The 20,402-nt window shown below is 41.6% G+C and overlaps 1 long non-coding RNA gene across 1 annotated transcript; it reads left to right on the top strand.

Annotated features, from left to right (window-relative positions):
* Window positions 1-396: 396 nt before the first annotated feature.
* LOC142873266 (uncharacterized) lies at window positions 397-18,851 on the top strand. The gene is made up of 3 exons (XR_012921305.1): window positions 397-429; window positions 3,293-3,363; window positions 18,314-18,851. It is a non-coding gene; the product is annotated as an uncharacterized LOC142873266 (long non-coding RNA).
* The last annotated feature ends 1,551 nt before the right edge of the window (window positions 18,852-20,402 follow it).

Genomic DNA, 20,402 nt, shown 5'->3' with positions numbered 1-20,402 from the left:
CTCTGACTGCTTTGTACTTGTCTTTTGTTTTTGGGTGTGTTTTCCTAAATGTTGTCATGGAAACTCTGGTCCCTGGATCATATGGCCCAGCCAGAAGGTGGTGAGACTCAAACTTTCCAGTTGGAAGGTAGGGGCCCTTATGGACACTTATACCAGGTGGCAAACTGTCCTCAGTTTACCTAGAGTGGGTATGCCAGTCATTGGTCCTGATAAAAATGAAGTTGTACCTTGTTTAGATTTGGTCTTGTTTCTTATGTGTGTAAGATCTTCAGGATTAATAGCTAGCATTCATTGAGTGCATGCTTATGTGCCAAACAATGAGTATTTTGCATGAATTAACTTATTTAATCTTCATAAACCTTTGAGAAAGTACTATTGTTGTTCTTTTTATTTTCCAGATGGGAAAAATTGCGCTAGTTTTTCTTGCTGGTAAGTGATGGAGCAAGGGTTTGAACCTAGACCTCCTAACTCTGGGGCCCACTCTACCCACACCCACTATGCCTTTTCTTCTTAGGATTTCCCTGTGGGAGGGGATGGCTGGATCCAGGTAGAACGTTGGCATTCTCCAGTCCTTTGGACATACATGATCTTAGTATAATCAAAACTCTGCCTAGGGCCGGGCGCGGTGGCTCACGCTTGTAATCCTAGCACTCTGGGAGGCCGAGGCGGGCGGATTGCTCAAGGTCAGGAGTTCAAAACCAGCCTGAGCGAGACCCCGTCTCTACTATAAAAATAGAAAGAAATTAATTGGCCAACTAATATATATATATAAAAAATTAGCCGGGTATGGTGGCTCGTGCCTGTAGTCCCAGCAACTCGGGAGGCTGAGACAGCAGGATTGCTTGAGCCCAGGAGATTGAGGTTGCTGTGAGCTAGGCTGATGCCACGGCACTCACTCTAGCTTAGGCAAGAAAGCGAGACTCTGTCTCAAAAAAAAAAAAAAAAAAAAAAAAAAACTCTGCCTAGAACTCATAACAGAGGCAGTTCTCAGGCATACACACATGAGAAAGAAAAGCCATTATTTGACTAACTAGAATCAAAACTCTATTTCTAGTTTATTTTTATTTTTTTATTTTATTTTTTTTTTTTGAGACAGAGTCTCGCTTTCTTGCCTAGGCTAGAGTGAGTGCCGTGGTGTCAGCCTAGCTCACAGCAACCTCAAACTCCTGGGCTCAAGCCATCCTCCTGCCTCAGCCTCCTAAGTAGCTGGGACTACAGGCACAAGCCACCATGCCCGGCTGATTTATATATATATATATATATTAGTTGGCCAATTAATTTCTTTCTATTTTTATGGTAGAGACGGGGTCTCGCTCAGGCTGGTTTTGAACTCCTGACCTTGAGCAATCCACCCGCCTCGGCCTCCCAGAGTGCTAGGATTACAGGCGTGAGCCACCGCGCCCGGCCTATTTCTAGTTTATTTAGATAATTTTTTCAATAGCTTTCTTACTGTCTCCTGAATGAGAACTTAACCCTTTGACCCTTTGTAGCTGCAGTTGCAATTTCTATGACCTTAGTGAGGTTATAGAACCTCAGGTTCTGAGGTTAACAAATGATGCTTTCTAGCAGTTCCATTTTCTCTGAGCCAGTTGCACGAATGGGGCTGGTATTCCCTATCTTAGAACAAACTCTTAATGAGAAAGAAAGGTAACACCATAAATCAGCATGACTTGAGTATGATCCTCCCCGAATGGCTTTGCCCTGCCAAAAGTGTTCTTAGCTTTATAACATTGGTAGACGCTGGCCCCAGCCCAGTGGTTTCCAGTTTTTCTTTATGGAGGTGAATAGACTAAACTCAGCACTTTCTCAGTCTCTCAAATAAGTGCACTGACATCATTTGGAAGTTATAAGAATTCACGCATGAGGCCAAATTCCATCCTGGGTTCTACATCCACTGCCCCTCCTGAAATCAACCCCCAGGAGTATGGTTAAGTAAGGGTAGAACTTGGCAGGAAGCTTGTTATTTTTGTAGTTTTAATTACACATACCTCACCCGTTTGCCCAAATTAGGAGAGAAGGTTTGCTGAGGGAACCTTTGCCTATTGGCTGGCTTCAATGTCTGGTTCTTTCAGTACCTAACTTGGGAATTTCAAGAAAATAGTCAAGAATTGACATTCTACATTTTTAGGGCTGAAAAGAACTTGGAAATGGGGCATCTAGTCCAAACCCCATGGTTTCATACACCAAAAAAAAAAAAAAAAAAAAAAAAAAAGCGAAAAGAAACAACACCCTAAGATTCAGAGAGGAAACGTGCTCAAGGTCATACCGAAAGGTATGGTAAGCCAGGGGGAAAACGCTAGAAATCTGTCTCCCTGTTTCATATGCTTTTCACACACCCCACTGGAAAGGATTATTTATCACAGAGATTTGTTCCTGCTGCACTCAGTAGTAGAAGGACCTTTTTTTTAGAGCCAGAAAGACATAGGATTGAATTCAAGTACAGCTATTTCCTAATTGATGTGTGCCTAGTTTCTTAACTTCTTTGGGTATTAGTTTTCCTAATTGTAAAATGGGAAAGACTAGTACATACCTTAACAATGTTGTGACAAATACAGTGTCCCTGAGGCAAGAGGGACATAGTAGGTGTTTGGTAAACCCTGGTCTTCTTTCCCTTAGGACTCTTGGGTTGCAAATGATAGAAACTCAAACAGGTTTGAGCATAAAAGAGAATTTTTTTTAGGTCACCTATATGATTTTGGGTAGATTTTGGTTCAAGAGAGGCTGGTTTCACAGGCCTAACTGGTATCATTAGAACTCACAACTTTCTTCTCCATCAGTGACATTTTCGTGCCAGCTCCCCATTAGTGTGACAAGATGACCAGCAGCAGCTCCAGGATTCTCTCCTATAAGTTCCCAGTCCAGAAAATACAAAATATTTCTTTCCCAATATTTTCACTGATAGTCTCAGAATGAAGCCACATGGGCTTAGCTCTGATAAAACATAAAGGGAACAAATCAGGTGCAAACCACACCACTGTGTCATGGCCGTGTGCTAGATCAAAGGGTCAGGGTAAGGTCACATGCCCATTCCTGGATCTTGGGGTTAGTGGTGAGAGAGGATGGAGTGAACTTCCAGGAACATATCAATTGAGAGTGAGGGAGGATGAGTTCTCCATAAAACAATTAGAATGCCCATGACAGGTGCCGTGGTTCAAATGTTTGTTCCTTCCAAGACTCATGTTGAAATTCAGTTGCCATCATCAGAGTAAGAGATGGGACCTTCAAGAGGTGTAAGGCCAAGAGGGCTGTTACCATGGGAGTGTACCCACACTCTCTTGCTCTCTCTCACCAGGTAGTGATGCAGCAAGAAGGTCCTCACCAGATGCTGGAACTGTTGTTTTGGACTTCCCAGCCTCCAGAACGGTGAGCCAATGAATTTCTGTTTATTACAAATTACCCAGTTTGTGGTATTCTGTTATGCAGCACATAGTGGGATAAAACAATAGGATAAAAGTGAATAGACATTGTAGAAGCAAAAACAAGTTTTATTTGCCTTTTTTGCCCTAAGTTTATCAGCACTCAGGAGGCTGTCTTCTCAAAATTACTTTATGTTAGATCTGTGTGAAAAGACAAGGGGTAATATTAAAGTTATTTCCTCTTGGGCTGGGGAATTAGACTTGCATGGTTAAGAGAAAGAAGTATTTTTAAGAAGTATGCTTTATCTTACCTTATAAAATAAAAACAGCACACTATATTAAAATAGACAAAAATGCATGCCAATAGGGATAAAAAATGCCACCCACCATCAAACTTGAGAGAAATTACAGTCTATAGTAGTATGTTTTGTTTAGATAGTTGTAATTTTGCATATTAAAGCAAAAATATTTATTAACATTTACTATGTGCTAGGGGCTGTGACTAAGTTAAGTGCTAAGAACACAAGGGCTTTAAAATATTTTTATAGGAATCTATCTCAAGCATTCAGTAAATGTAAAAGTATTTATAGAGATCCATCCATGTGTTTACCATCCTTCTAGGCAATATAGGAAATAAGCTATTAAAATCCAGAAGAGGATGGTGACTAAGTACATAAGGCTTTGAAGACAGATGGATAGGTGTTCAAAACCAGGCTTTATCACAGACATCTACTGTGTGACCTTGAGGAATTTGCTATTGAATTCAGGTTCTTCATCTGTTAGATGAGCATAAGAATTGCACTTGTTTTTTGGGGAAATTCGGAAGATTAAAGGTCATAGTATATTTTAAGTTATCTGACACATGGTGCAGGTTTAAAGTAGGTTATAAAATGGTAGAGTGTATGAACATTTTTGCTTTGATTTTCTGCCAACTATCCCCCATACCCAGCATGCACATGTACATATACACCACACACAAGCGCACACACACACACACACACACACACACACACACGTGAAGTGCAGGCATATGCAGCAGAGCTGGATTCATGCAGAGGGCTTATTTTGAGATAGGCAAGAAAGGCCATACAACTTTCTTTACTGGTGCAATGGGAGCATGTGCTCAATATGTATGCTATACCAGGACCTGAAGATATTTTGTAACCTGTAGTTGTCACAAACTTCCACTGTGGAACACATGTACAAGAAAATGCAAAATATGAATTGTTGACAATAAATGAAAAATTAGGTAGACAGAACATTTGGGTCTCTGTATGTCTCATAACTGTGACTTTCACAAAGAAAGTAGCCTGCTTGCATTGAGGCCAACCCAACTACTAATTATGTGACAAGGAAAGCTAAAATGAGGGCTTTGAAATAGCAATGATAGGACTTATACCTCTGGTCATGATGGACAGGATGGTGCTGGATTTAGCCTGCCACATTAAACAACTAAACACTAGACAAAATTGTGAAACGATGGTAATGCATGGCATTGGACAGCAGGCAACTCAGGACAGTGATCCCTGGAAGAAGATAAATTAATGATTTTACTGGATTACTGCTTGGAGAAATATTCCAGGGAGCAGCTAGGGAGGCGGTGTTGACATAGAGCTCAGGAGTCTCCTTGAGTTGAGGAATGAGAGTTCAAAATTGTTACTGATTTCTTGTTTAATTCCATCATGGTCTGAATGAAGACATTATATAATTTCTATTCCTTTAAATATTTCAAGGTATATTTCATGGCTGAAATATAGTCTATCTCAGTGAATGTTCCATATGAGCTTGAGAAAAATGTGTTTTCTGTTGTTGGATGAAATAGTCTATACATATCAATTATATCCAGTGGATTGATGGTGCTGTTCAGTTCAACATATGTCCTTACTAATTTTTTGCCTGCTGGATCTGGCCATTTCTAGGCAGATCCAGCAGGCAGATAGAGGAGCATTGAAGTGTCCAACTGTAATAGTGAGTTCATCTATTTCTCTTTGCCCTTGTGTGAGTTCTTGCCTCATATATTTTGACCCTCTGTCGATAGGAGCAAACACATTAAAGATTGTTTTGCTTTCAGGATATTGACCCCTTTATCATTATGTGATGCCTCTCTTTATACCTCATAACTTTCATAGCTCTGATTCTGCTCGTTCTGAAATTAATATAGTTATTCTCATTTTCTTCTGATCAGTGTCAGCATGATATCTTCCTCCAACCATTTACTTTTAATCTAGATGTGTTTTATATTTAAGGTGGGTTTCTTGTAGACAGCACATAATTGGGTCTTGTTTTTTGATCCACTCTATCAATCTCTGTCTTTTGGTTATTATATTTAGACCATTGACATTTAAGGTGATTATCGATATAGTTGGATTAATGTCTACCATATGTGTCACTTTTTCTATTGGTTGTCCTTGTTCTTTGTTCCATTTGTCTTTCACACTTTTTCTGTCTTTTGTGGTTTTAATTGAGCATTGTAGATGATTCAATGTTCTCCTTTCTTAGCATATCAATTATGCTTCTTTTACTTTTTTAAGTGGTTACTATAAAGTTTTCAATATATATTCACAATTAACCCAAGTCCACTATACTACTTCAAGGTAGTGCAAGTAACTTATGTTAATAAAATATTTCTGATTCCTCCCTGTGTTCCATCCCTGTATCTTCACTATCATTCATTCCACTTAAACAAAACTATACATATGTGTGTATACATATTCAAATACATTATTACTACTATTATTTTGAACAAACTATTATCTGTTAGATCAGTTAAGAGTAAGAAAAGTAAAAGCTTTTATTTTACCTTCACTAATGTGTTCTCTCATGCTCTTTCTTTCTTTATATAGATCTGAGTTTCATATATATATCATTTTCCTTTTCTCTAAAGAATTTCTTTTAACATTTCTTGCAAGTCAGTTCTACTGGCAACAAATCCCCTCAAGTTTTGCTTGTCTGAGAAAGTCTTTATTTCTCCTTCACTTTTAAAGGATGATTTCATAGGGCACAGAATTCTAATTCATTTTTTTCTTTTCAACACTTTAAATATTTCACCCCACTCTCTTCTTGCTTGCATGATTTCAGAAAAATCAGATATAATTCTCATCTTTGCTTCTCTATAGGTTAGGTGTTCCCTGCCCCATCCCCCCAGCTTCTTTCAAGATTTTTTTCTTTGCCTTTGAATTATGAAGTTTGAATATCATTTGTCTATGTGTAGTTTTGGAGTTTGGGGTTTTTTGTTTGTTTGTTTGCTTTTGTCTTAGCATTTATCCTGCTTGGTGTTCTCTGAGCTTCCTAGATCTGTGGTTTGATGACTGACATGAATTTTTGGAAAATCTTGGTCATTATTTTTATGTTTCTTTTTTCTGTCTTTCTGGTATTCCTTTTATGCACATGTTACAACTTTTGTAGTTGTCCCACAGTTCTTGGATAGTCTATTTTTTTTCACTCTTTATCCTCTTTACTTTTCTTTTTTGGAAGTTTCTATTGTCATATCCTCAAGCTCAGGGATGCTTTCCTCAACTTTGTCTAGTCTGCAATGAGCCCATCAGAGACATTCTTCATTTATACTATCATGTTTTTGATTTCTAGCATTTCTTTTGGATCCTTTCTTATATCCCTCTGCTTAATTATCCATCTGTTCCCACTTATTGTCTACTTTTTACATTAAAGCCCCAGCATATTAATCATAGTTTTTAAAAAATATACGGCCTGATAATTCCAACACTGCTGCTATATCTGACTCTGGTTCTGATGTTTTTCAGTCTCTTTAAACTGTGTTTTTTGACTTTTAGTATGCCATACAATTTTCTGTTGAAAAACAGACAAAATGTACTGGGTAAAAGAAACTACAGTAAACAGGCCTTCAGTAATGCAGTGCTAAGGTGTGGGGGGAGGGGAAGTGTTCTATAGTCCTGTGATTAGGTCTCAGTGTTTGGGTCAATATGTACCCCTGGACTGGGAACTTCAAAGATGCTTTTCAGGTCCTTAGGTGGGACAAGGTAGCTGGAGGGAGCTGGTAGGTAGTAGATTAGGCTTTGTTATGATGCCAGCCAAGTAGGCTTTGATAAAATAGTTCTCCTGAGGATAGGCCTTATTAAGAAGAACACGAGGCTGGGTGTGGTGGCTCATGCCCATAATCCCAGCACTCTGGAACGCTCAACGTCAGGAGTTCCAGACCAGCCTGAGCAAGAGTGAGACCCTGTCTCTACTAAAAATAGAAAGAAATTAATTGGCCAACTAAAAATATGTAGAAAAAATTAGCCGGGCATGGTGGTGCATGCCTGTAGTTCCAGCTACTCGGGAGGCTGAGGAAGGAGGATCGCTTGAGCCCAGGAGTTGGAGGTTGCTGTGAGCTAGGCTGATGCCACAGCGCTCTAGCCCAGGCAACAGAGTGAGACTCTGTCTCCAAAAAAAAAAGAAGAACACAATGCTCTGGTATATCTCAAAATGGTTCCTTTCCCCCTCCCCCTGCTGGAAGCACAAGCAGATACTTCTCCTGTAGTCATTGTGAAGACCTGGTAGAGTTCTTGGAGGCAAAACTCACAAAAGCGTGAGGATCCCAAGACTGGGGATTTTTAGTTTGTGTGCGCTGAGCCTCCAGTAATTCCTCAATTGCATGCCAGGTCTTCCTACTTTGGCACTATTTCCCACAGAGGTTTCTGCTCTAGCAAATCATGATTCTGTGCATCTGTCTGTCTCTACAATTTGGGAGCAGCAGTTTGTCCTGTGACCTCACTTCTGTAACACATCCATGAACAGCCATTGATCTTTCAGTTTGTTCATCTGTTCACTTGTTAGCATGGAATGGTGACGATATCTAAACTTCTTAACATGCTGGACTGGAACCCGAAAGGCCATACTGACTTTCAAAATCTTATCGCACAATGGACGCATGTCACTTCCACTCCCCAAATATTGGCCACAACCAGTCATATGACCCCAGCTATCACAAGAGCTTCATAAAATGTCCTCCGAGCCTGTGCTGAGGAGGGGAGAAGAGGGAGTGTTCGGTGAATGGCACTAATGTTTACCGCAGAGGCCAGCATACATTTTTATTGCTGATAAAACTGGACTGACTGTGCTTGGATGTGAGACCCAGCGAGTGCTCAATATTCCTCCTGCACTAGATACTTAACCTTGTGGTCACTAGCATAGCCAGACAACCTCAGCCTTTTCCCCTGGGATGTGAGGGTGCCGGAATGTGTCCTCTTCACAGGCAGATTGGAGAAGAGAGACTCCAAAGAGACTGAGCCAGGCACGCCCAGTCTCTTTCCAGTCTTAAGTGAGGTCAGCCACCTCCTCTACCAAAGTGAGAAGGGAGAAAGGACAGAGGTGAGGGCAGGAGTGTTGCTCTCTTGGGAGTCTCCTCGTGGAAACCAACAACGCTATTTTCTCACAAGAACAAGAATTCCTTAGAAACTGTCATGAAACTTGGCATTGCACTGATGGCACCTGTGTCCGTGGCTGGGGGCTGTTGAATTAATGTGTCACTAAAATGTACTGGCTAGCAAATGGCAGAGCCTACCCCAATGCTTCACATTACTCAGAAGGCTCTATTTTTAGGAAAAATGTATTGAGCATTGTATCTCTCTCAGGAGGGGCCTTCAAACTGACCTACCTGAAGGGGAAGGTCATGGCCGAAGGGGTTGCACTGGGGAGACAGCTGAAGGGAGGGCACAGACATAGATTGAGAGTCTGCTATAAAGCCCATCATCCAAAGTGAGGTGACACAAGATCAGAAAAATGGGCTCCACATGTACTCGCCATCAAATTGGTACTGACTGATTAACACTATGGTGCTCAAAGGGTGGTGGTGTTCACCAGGGATTCGGGGGTCGAGGGGTAGACCCACATCTGGGGTGTGGTGAGCATTGTGGAAGGGAAGGGCATACCTCTAACCCTTGCTAGGGAGAGGCGAAAATATAAAACGTAACCAAAATGTTAAAAAAAAAATCATTTATCGGGTGTCGGAGTGGGGAGGAGGGGACGGGTATTTACACACATAGTGAGTGCGATGTGCACCGTCTGGGGAACGGCCATGCTTGAAGCTCTGACTCAAGGGGGGAGGGGAGACAAGGGCAATGTATGTAACCTTAACGTTTGTGCCCCATAATATGCTGAAATAAAAAAAAGAAAAAAAATACTTTGACATATTTTTGCTCAATAATATAACTACATTTATTAAATGCTTACTATTTTCTAGTTGTCTCTTTTAATCCTCAAAACATCCCTAGGGCTTAGGGAGAGGACCATCGTGTATTTACTGGTTGATACCAGGGCCCCTGGGCCAGACTGCCTGGGTTTCAATCCTAACCCTGCCTCTTGCTTGTTACCTTGGGCCAATCCCTTACTGTCGTGTGATTCAGTGTCTTCATCTGTCAAATGAAGATAGGAATAGCTGTCCCCTCCTTTTGAGCATGAGATGAATTAATACATGGCAAATAGAAAGTGCCCTGCCAGTAAGGCTATGGCTGCCCTTATTTTGCCCTGTGGTACAGGCCAGGAAACTAAAGGTCGAAGAGCTGTTTCTAGGGCCACACAGATGGGGATGGGGCAGTTTGAGGTGCCAGGGTAAGTACTAAGGACAATTTGACGTGCGTGAGCAGAAGCAATGGGGAGAGCTCCAAACTGCTAGCCATGGGTAAGATGGCGGAGAACGGCCTGAGGGGAGTTTAGGCAGTGTAAGTTAAGTGTGGCAAGGATGGAATTTCCCAAAATAAAGTTTTCTCTGTTTTTTTCCCCCATGGAGGCATCCCTGCAGCTCGCTGTTTGCTGGCAATCATGGCGGACGTGATCTCCTGGGGAGGTAACTGAGGCATGGAGCCCCCCAAGCACGCGTGCTGAGTCATGGCCTATTTTGGTTAAGGGTAGAAGTGTAACCTGGTGAAATTCCAAGGCTGGTTGGTGGGAAAAGTTCTCTATTTTGCTTTCCTTTAAGAGCTAACTTTTATAAACAAGGTTTTCCAGACAGGAAGAGGAAACTAGGTTCCAGTAAAAACAAGTCACTTGAGGAGAGACGGGAAGGAAGCTGTGTGTGGGTGTTTGGGGGGCTACCTGCTTTGGTTCTGGATGGTCTTTTAGTCCCTTAAATGTTGCTATTAGGAATTTAATCAACACTTTGGAATAAAGTGGAAAAGTCTCCTGTGAATGCCTTTTGTGGAGTGTGGGCATCCCATCGTGCCTAAGGCCTCTGCATCTTTGCTGTTCATGCTGCCTGAGGAATTTCAAACCCTTTCTGGTATCTGGGTTTTAGATAATGTTGACTTTCTTAAAAGTCTTCAGTGATTGTTGTCTCAGAGAATCCACAACAACCCTGCTGAGGTAGGCAGGACAAGGGTAATTATTCCCCCTTTGCAGATGAGCGAACAGTGTCTATGAGAATGTGTTTCCTGCCCGAGGTCACACAACATGTAAGTGGCAGCGCCAGGCTGAACTCAGAGCTTCACAAGAAGCCCCATGGGTGGGGGAGGGGCCGGTGCGGCTGAGATGGGCGAGGCTGGATTAGAGAAGAGTCGAGAGCAAGGGTGCGTGTGCTTTGCCCCTTTGCATCCCTGCTGCCTGGCCCTGTGCCTGCCTCTCACAGGAGGTCTCCGATATTTATAAAAATGGATTGTAATGGACTTGATCCTACCGAGGAAAAGTTATTTTGTTATTATCTGTATGAATATGTATTTAGAACTCCATTATAGAAATTATATGTGCCTTCTCCTTGAACTCTTCTAACTTCCCCAGTAAGAATTAATACATATGTCTTCAAAAATTCTGGAACACTTTATCTATACCTTTTAAACAAATTAGACAGCTAAGCCAAAGAGACTCAAATAAGCATTGGATTTAGAGCCTGGCCAGTACAAGTTCAAATCTTTCTTTGACACTCAATAGCAAGATGACTGGATAATCCACATAACTGCTCTCAACTTCTGTTTCTACATTTGTAAAATTAGGGTGCACTAATACAGTCAAGATTTCCTTCATTCAACAAATATTTCTGAGTACCTACTATGTGCCAAACACTTCCTATATGTTTGAGGTACATCATAAAAAAAACACATACAAAAATCCCTGAGTTCATGGAGTTCATATTCGAGTGATGGTGTGTATGAAAATGATTTGAATGCCATCAAATGTCAAGTTAATGTTAAAGACTTTAGAAGATGTGGCTGGTTGTCCTCCTGCCATCTATTCACCCCTTTTCCTGACTTCCAGATCCTAGGTTATGTTTTGGCATCTGCCTCTCCCATGTGATTCCGAAAATGTTGACCACATTCACAGCCCCCAAAGTAAATACTCATTATGGTGGTCCCATAGCCACTTTGCCAATGGTTGGTGTAGGGATGGGGATGTGACCCAGGTCTACACAATAGATGGGAAAAGAGACCTTCCTAGATGGTGTATGAGAACGGTGTCCTTTCTTCTACAAAGGAGACAACATGAGAGAGAGCCTCAATTTTGCCTCTGGAAATTGTCATGTCCAGATATCATTAATATTAGGTTGGGCATTTGGCCCAGGAACTGCTAATGAATGTATACTGCAGTGGTGGTTCAAGAAGTTTTGCAAAGAAGACTAGAGCCTTGAAGATGAGGAGTGCAGTGGCCTGCTATCGGAAGTTGACAATGACCAGTTGAGAGAATCATTGAAGCTGATCCTCTTATAACTACACAAGAAGTTACCAAAGAACTCACTGTTGCCCATCCTATGGTCGTTTGGCATTTGAAGCAAATCAGAAAGGTGGAAAATCTCAATAAGTAGGTGCCTCATGAGCTGACCAAAAATAAAAAAATCATCATTTTGAAGTGTCATCTTCTCTTCTGGTATGCAACAATAGCAAACCTTTTCTCAATCAGATTGTGATGTGTGATGAAAAGTGGATTTTATATGACAACCAGCGATGATCAGCTCATCTCAGTGGTTGGACCAAGAAGAAGCTTCAAAGCACTTTCCAAAGCCAAACTTGCACCAAAAAAATGTCATGGTCACTGTTTGGTGGTCTGCTGCTGGTCTGATCCACTATAGCTTTCTGAATCCTGGCAAAACCATTACATACATCTGAGAAGTATGCTCAGCAAATCAATGCGATGCACCGCCATCATCCGTCATCTTCACCTGACCTCTCGCCAACCGACTACCACTTCTTTAAGCATCTCAACGACTTTCTGCAGGGAAAATGCTTCCACAACCAGCAGGATGCAGAAAATGCTTTTCAAGAGTTCCTGGAATCCTGAAGCATGGATTTCTATGCTACGTGAATAAACATATTCCTTATTGGCAAAAATGTACTGATTGTCATGGTTCCTATTTTGATTAATAAAGATATATTTGAGCCTAGTTATAATGATTTAAAATTCATGGTCCAAAATTGCAGTTACTTTTGCACCAGCCTAATATATCTGGAACTGGCACGGAAGACTTAAGTAACTTGCTATAAACTAAGAGAAAAAACAACACTGAAGATGCAGAGTGGAAAAATGGAAAGGATTAGGGTTCTTGATGATATTGCCAGCAAGAAAATCACCCAATTCTAAAATCCACCCCACCTTTGTATTTGCTTCTACATTTCCAACTTACTGAAACTAGAGTGAATTAGTGTTTTCTGTTGCATCCAAACATATTTGAATTGATATGAGTTACTATTGTGATACCATTTCCTCTGCTTATCAGTAAGATCATTGAGAGTTAGGTCTGTTTCATATTTATATTTATATTCATATTCCTAGTCACATATACCCCCATGTTCTATATAGAGTGGATGATGAATAAATATTTCAATGAAAATGAACCATATATTTATGTCTTTGTTTTTTATTTTTTCATTTTTTATGTCTACATATTCATGGGGAACAAAAATGGAATTTTGCTACATTGATATTACACTGTGATGAGGTCAAGGTCTCAGGGCATCCATCGCTACAGCAATGCACATTGTACTCACCAAGCAACCTCCCGTCTTCTACCCCCCTCTTGCTCCCCAGCCCTCCAAGTCTCCATTTTCCATCATTCCACACTATCTGCCCATGGTGCACATTATTTAGCTCCCACTTGTAAGTCAGAACACACAGTACTTGTCTTTCTATGTCTGACTTGTTTCACTGAAGATAATGGCCTCCAGTTCCATCCATGTTGCTGCAGAAGACATCATTTCATTCTTTTTATGGATGAATAGTATTCCATTGTGTATATATACCATATTTTCTTTATCCAGGCCTCTGTTGACGGACACTTAGGTTGATTCCATATCTTTGGTATTGTGAATAGTGCTGCGATAAACATATAAATGCAGGTGTGTTTTTTTCTTTTCCTTTTTTTTTAAAAAGCTAAAGAAAAATTTATTATAAGGGCATACAGGTATCTCAGAAACCAGGGACAGAGATGAACTGTACCAGCCTCTCGTGCACTGTAGATAACCCAGAGAGTTTTCTATATTCTCTTCCATTTTCAGTCTACATGGCAAAAAAAAAAAAAGGTAAAGTTTACATTTCCTCTGTTTGAGAGTAGTCAGTTATAAGTCAAAATACCTTACCTTGACTTTAAACTCCTAGGGAAAACACCATATGTTCTCAGTAATAAATGGGAGCTAATAGATGGGTACACATGGGCACAAAGTGATGTAAGGACATGAGAAACCAAGAAGCAAGGAGGCCAGGAGGGTAGGTGTGGGATGAAAACTTACCTCTTGCGTGTAATGAACACTATTCTGGTGATGGGCACACCAGTAGCTCTGATACAAGCATTATACAAGATATCCACATTAAAAAAACACTTGTACCTGCTTAATTAATATTTTGAAATTAATTAAGTAAATAAATACATAAACTCCCAGGGAAAGGATTCTGATTAGTTCAGAATGAATCAGGCCCCAAAGATGGCCCAATCAACTGTATATTGATTTCTTTTCCTTTGTGTAGTTACTCGATAGTGGGGTTGCTGGATTGTATGGTAGTTCTGTTGTCAGTTCTTTGAGAAATCTCCATATCGTTTTCCATAGAGGTTGCACTAATTTACATTCCTGGCAATAGTGTATGAGGTCTCTTTTCTCTGCATTCTCACCAACATCTGTTGTTTTTTGTCTTTTTAATAATAGCCATTATGGGCCAGGCATGGTGGCTCACACCTGTAATGCTAGCACTCTGAGAGGCCAAAGCAGGAGGATCGCTCAAGGTCAGGAGTTTGAGACTAGCCTGAGCAAGAGCAAGACCCCATCTCTACTAAAAATAGAAAGAAATTATCTGGACAAATATATATATATATATATATATATAAAATTATCCAGGCATGGTGGTGCATGCCTGTAGTCCCAGCTTCTTGGGAGGCTGAGGCAGAAGGATTGCTTATGCCCAGGAGTTTGAGGTTGCTGTGAGCTAGGCTGACACCATAGCACTCTAGCCCAGGCAATAGAGCCATATAATGTCTCAAAAAAAAAACTAGCCATTCTGATCAGTATAAGATGATATCTCATTGTAGTTTTAATTTACTTTTGTCTGATGATTAGCGATGTTGAACATTTTTCATATGCTTTTTGGTCATTTGTTTATCTTCTTTAGAAAAATGTCTATTCATATCCTTAGCCCACTTTTTAATGTTTTTTTGGGGGGGTTATTGTTATTGAATTGTGTGAGTTCCTTGTGAATTCTGAGTATGAGTCCCCTGTTAAATACATAGTTTGCAAATATTTTGTTCCATTCTACAAATGTTCTATTCACTCTGTTGATTATTTCTTTTGCTGTGCAGAAGCTTTTTAGTTTAATTAAGTCCCATTTGTCTATTTCTGTTTTTGTTGCCTGTGCTTTCGAAATCTTAGTCATGAATTTCATGATCTTTTAGACTTTTCTTTTGCAAGTCTTAGGTTAAATACCAATTTACTTCCAAATGCTTTGGATCTGGCTGATCCAAAAATTTAAAAAAGACCCTGAATTTTAAAATCCACGCACTTCAAGTCCAGATTGTCAGGTTCAGAATGCCTGGGGTCTTGAAGTCATGGACAATAATGTAATTTAACGTGAATATCTTTTATAAAATCCTATGCGTGTGGCTGAGGCAGCAACTCCACTGAATAAGCAAGGATGGTCCAAGCTCTGATGTCTGCTGTGTGTTCATACCAATGAGCTAAATGGAAGGTGGGTCTACCCTGCCCAAAGATTTTGTTCAGTGAGGTCATAGGACTAGACAAGGTTTGTCCTGGGTTCTGAGCTGATAGCCTGAGGTCTGGTGATGGAGTGTTGGCATGTCGTAGGGCAATTACTCTGCTTTTATGGGTGAAGAAGCTGAAACAAAAAGAGCAGAAAGGCAACACAAGTAGAAAGATGGCTGGTCTACCTTTGAAGCACACTGAGTATTCCTGGGGAGAGTGCTCAATGCCCTCCAGAATGTACCTGCTCCTCCACACAGCTGACCTTTCAACCCAGCTCTGTTTAATGTTCAACACCTATTTCACATCAGGCATTGTAAGAGATAGAAAAGATGAGAAAGGTGCAATTCTTCCTCAAGGGAATAGCCATCTAGTAAGAGAATATGACGAGTACATAGTTCATTCATATATATCTTCATTCATTCATTCATTTTGTCACTCATGCAACCAAGTCCTGGAGACTTGGAGGGAAGCAGTGAACAATGCAGATGGTGTCTCTGCCACATGGAGCTCACATACTAACAGAGAAGACATGTGTTAAAGTGTTAATTACCTAATAAATGACTTTATTACATTTGTTATGTGTGCCACAAGGGAAAGAAATACAGAGTATCAAGAGAGCATTAAAAGGAGGAACTTGATCCAAATTGGGGATACTATTATCTCCATTTTACAAATGAGAAGACTGAAGCAGAGAACAATTAAGGAACTTGCCCAAGGTCATCCATGATGGAGCATCATGGATCGAGATTGTCTCTCTCGAGCTCTTAACCACTCCACTCTGTGGGCAGAATCATGAGCCCCAGCTGTGCCATGGGGCAGGCAGTTGGATAAATTGGCCTGCGTTGAGTATCAGAAGGGAAATACAACCTGCTATAATGAGAGCAGGGGGAGACTCTATCCCTCTGAGGGAAATATAAATGACTTCCTGGTGCCATTCCCCTCAGACTCTGAAAGAAAGATGGGAGGTTTTCTACCCAGAGAGAGTGATCAGGGGTAGAAAGGGCATGCCAGGTGAGAAGAGTGTGAACAAGAAGTTAGTGGAGGCAGGGCACCAGCCCCCTCTTCTGTCTTGCCTATTTCTTCCTACCTGTACCAGCAGCACCTGGTTCACTTCCAGGCCTGTGTGGGGAACAAGAAGTCTAGCTAGTTGCTGACATCGGTGAGGGCTTCTCATTTCCATAACTCATAGAGAAAACAGAAGAGAGGAGGGGACAGGAACTAACACTGATGGAGCCCCTACTATATACTAGACACTTTCATCCATTATTTCACCCCATCCACGTGTTAAGGACAATTTGATTAAAGGAGACAAATATCCAATTTGAACTAGCATACAAAAAACATGATAATCCTATTGGATAATTCAGGAAACACAAGGTAAGGAAAACTGCTGAGCCTCAAGAATGACTGGAGTTAAAGATTTAAATGCTGGTGTAGGTTTCTCTCTCACATGTCTAGTTTTCTGTGTGTGGCCATTCATTTGTTTCCACCTCTGCAGACTAATTTCTTTGGCTTCTCTAATCCATGTGGCCAGAAACTAACCCTATCTATAACCCTAGTCCTAACCCTAAACCTAACCCTAAACATAGCCCTAGCCCTAGCAGTCTGTATTCTTCTTGAGGCATGAGTGTCCCTACATACATGCAACAACACCTGTCAAGGTTTACAAATCATAGTTACAGTTTCTAAACTTCAGGGGAAGGGTGGTGAGTGGTCCAGCTTGGGTCAGGTGACTACCTCTGAACCAGTGCATTGCTGCATAGCAGGGCCATGTGACCCTAGCAGGGTCGCTCTAATGGTAACCAAGTCGATGAAATGCTAGAGGCAGGTCCCATGAAAGGGGGTATTGGACATATCACACTACAGATACCTTCAATAGTCTTCCACATGACTTATGAAGTAGGTATTAATAAACCATTTTGCAGATGAGAAAACAGACACAGAGGGTTATTTAGCCTATCCAAGGTCACGTATGTAGCAGGCTGTCTGACCCTGAAGTGTGCTATGTTATACCAGAGCTTTGAGAGTAATATAGGACAGCTCTGCAAGACTGACCATGACACCCTCCCTTCCCTGTATGCCTTCCAACCACACACACACACACACACACACACACACACACACACACACACACACACACAAATGGGTCTCAGATGCCTTGATCAGTAAAGAACCCAAATACAGCATCTACCCCGACATGGGAACAGTGTGTCTCTGCTGGCCTTCCTAGCCCATTTCTAGTTCTGATTTGAGGAGTAAGAAGGAAACCTAGTTTATGAAATGGGCAGCTAACACTGATCTAAACACAGGGATACAACAAACATTATGTCTGGGAAGCCAGGAAATTCTCAGCCCACTGTGACCTCTGGCTAACAGACTCCTAGACCTTCAGAGCTGGAGGGACCCAGGGGTTATCTAGCCCAAAGCTCCCATTTTCCTACCTAGGAACTGAGGCTCAAGATGGGAAGTGACCAGCCCACAGTCACGTGGCCATTACTCAGGAATTTCGTTCCCTCCCCTTGTCTCATTCCCTTAGCCACTGCTCCTCAGCCCACTTTCTTCCAACCCAACAGCTCCAATAAATTTCTCTACCCTTGAGCACACACTTCATTACCTCCTAGGCATGGCTTTTAAGGTGCATCTACTCTCCCTTCCCCGCCCCCACCTTGGTTCTTGTATGCTTGCTTTGCTGTATTTTCTTTTGTTTTTACCCTTTATTGAGCACAACCGAGGGATCAAGGGACTCTGCTAATTGATTTAGAGACATCATCTTTTGTAATCCTACAAACGTCCAATAAATTACTGATATTCTTATGCCCTTTGCGTGTTTTGCAGATGCAAAATCTGAGAGACCCGGCAATTCAAGTGCTCAGCCCCAGTTCGCATGGCTGGTAGTTAGTTGAGCCAGGATTCCAGCCCACGTCTACCTGACAAACACTGAGCTCACACCCAGTCGAACACTGAGCTCACACCCGGTCGGCTACAGGGCCTCTCACCCCCAACTTCTCTTTAGTGGAAGCCTGATTGTAGGCCAGTAGCACCGACTGGCTAGCAGTCTGTATTCTCTTTGAGGCATGGGCGTCCCACACACATGTAACAAGCTTCTTCTTTTAAAAGCATGTCCCTTCCCTGTGCCATCCATGTTAACAACACAGCTAGCACTTAGAAATCCATCCTATATCATAATGGCTTCTTCTTTTCCCCATCCGGGTAAATAGTGCAATATTTAATATTAATTTTTGTTGATTTTTAAATCTGAAAACATCTAATCCTCAGAACTTTGGAGGAGGGGGAAAGCATTGCTAACTTAGACTGTTTTAATTTTGGGTAACCACTTAATTTCCATATCCCATATATACGTTCTTGGGCAAAATAAAATCAATTGTATCTGGTGCCCAAAGGTATATGATGCCACATCTTGTTGTTTTCTATGTCTTTCTGATGGAGTGTCAACGATGGCTCTTACTCTGGATTCATTTAGCCTGGCCCAGAACCAGAGAACATTATCTCCATTCCCAGAATGCTCTTGGACGAGGCCACATGTCAAATTTCCCAAGAACGCCAAGACACTTGCTTCTTATTGTGGATTTACAGTCCTCGTCCTCTTCAAAACCCCTAGTATTGCTTTTGATGTGAAAAAGCAATTTAAAAATGTACCATATCTAATATAACACATGGACATATTCACCATACACATTCTTTTAATTAAAAGAATCAGTGCACTGCCTTTTGCTGACAGTTAACACCAGTGCTCTAATGCCATTTTCTATTATTGATTAATGAGGTGCATACTCAAAGCAAATTGGGGAATAAATCATCAATGACATTGATTTGCTTACCAGCTCCCCAAGAAACGTGTATAATTAATTGTGGGTGTGCTACCTGTCTCTGCTGGTGCAGGAGCTTCCCTCGGTTCTTGGCCTCGCCTCTCTGTCGTGCTGTCATACTGCCGGGCTTCATGAAGAAGGGTGGGGAGCAGAACTGAAGGCGTAGTGTGGGTGAGAGATTAAGCCATGGGTACATCTGATACCCTGAGGTGGAAAAGGAATGTTTGCACATTCCTCAGGAGAGGGGATGAGGAAACAGGTTCGAGAAGTTTCTGCTTGAAGGAGGCAGCTCATTATTCCAAAGTGTTCACATGGTTTCAGTAACATGTCTGGAGCTGATCACTTTTGAACCAGGACGCCCATAGAAATCAAGTGTGTGTACTTTCATCGTCATACTGGGAAGGAGGCTTGGTCAGCAGGTGCGAGGAACAGGTAGCCTGGGCTCTTGTTGGATTGGTCAGAGTCTGCTCTTAAAAGAGTAAGTTCCTCCTTTGGATGCAGGAGGGAGGGAGCTCAGTGTACCTCCAGGGAACTGGGTCTTGGGAGGCAGTGGGGTGTGGTGGGCTCCCCTAGAGCCAGCTTGGTCCGGATCCCAGCACTACCACTGATGCTCACACTTTGCGTGATCTTTGGCAAGTTGCCTAACTTCTCAGGATCAATTTCTTTGTCTATAAAGGAGGACATAATAATAGTAGTTAGCTCTTAGGGTTGCTCTAAGGATTAAATGAGACAATTTATGTGATATGTTGAGACTAGAGCCTGGCACATAGTTGGCATTATATGGTCACCATTAGTGTTTGCTATTCTGGAATCCATGGATGGGCTTTTGTGTGTCTGTAAACCTGAAGATCTGCACAAACTGTGTGTATGTACACATCTCTGGGGAGTAGGTCCACAACATTCATCAGGGTCTCTCAAAGGGCTCCCTGACTTCCTAAGAGCTGTGGGCTTTCGACTTAGGGGTTCTTCTCCCTATCTTTGAAGCACTTTTAACTCAGGCTCTCCTCTCTGCTTTAAACATACTATTTCTCCTACGTGCAATGTACTGCCCTAAACTCTGCCTTCTTCTTTTCAGTAGTAATAATAATACTTAAAGA

The sequence above is a fragment of the Microcebus murinus genome, chromosome 10 (genome assembly GCF_040939455.1).
Source record: "Microcebus murinus isolate Inina chromosome 10, M.murinus_Inina_mat1.0, whole genome shotgun sequence".
NCBI lineage: Eukaryota > Metazoa > Chordata > Mammalia > Primates > Cheirogaleidae > Microcebus > Microcebus murinus.
This window is presented reverse-complemented; position numbering and strand designations above follow the sequence as displayed.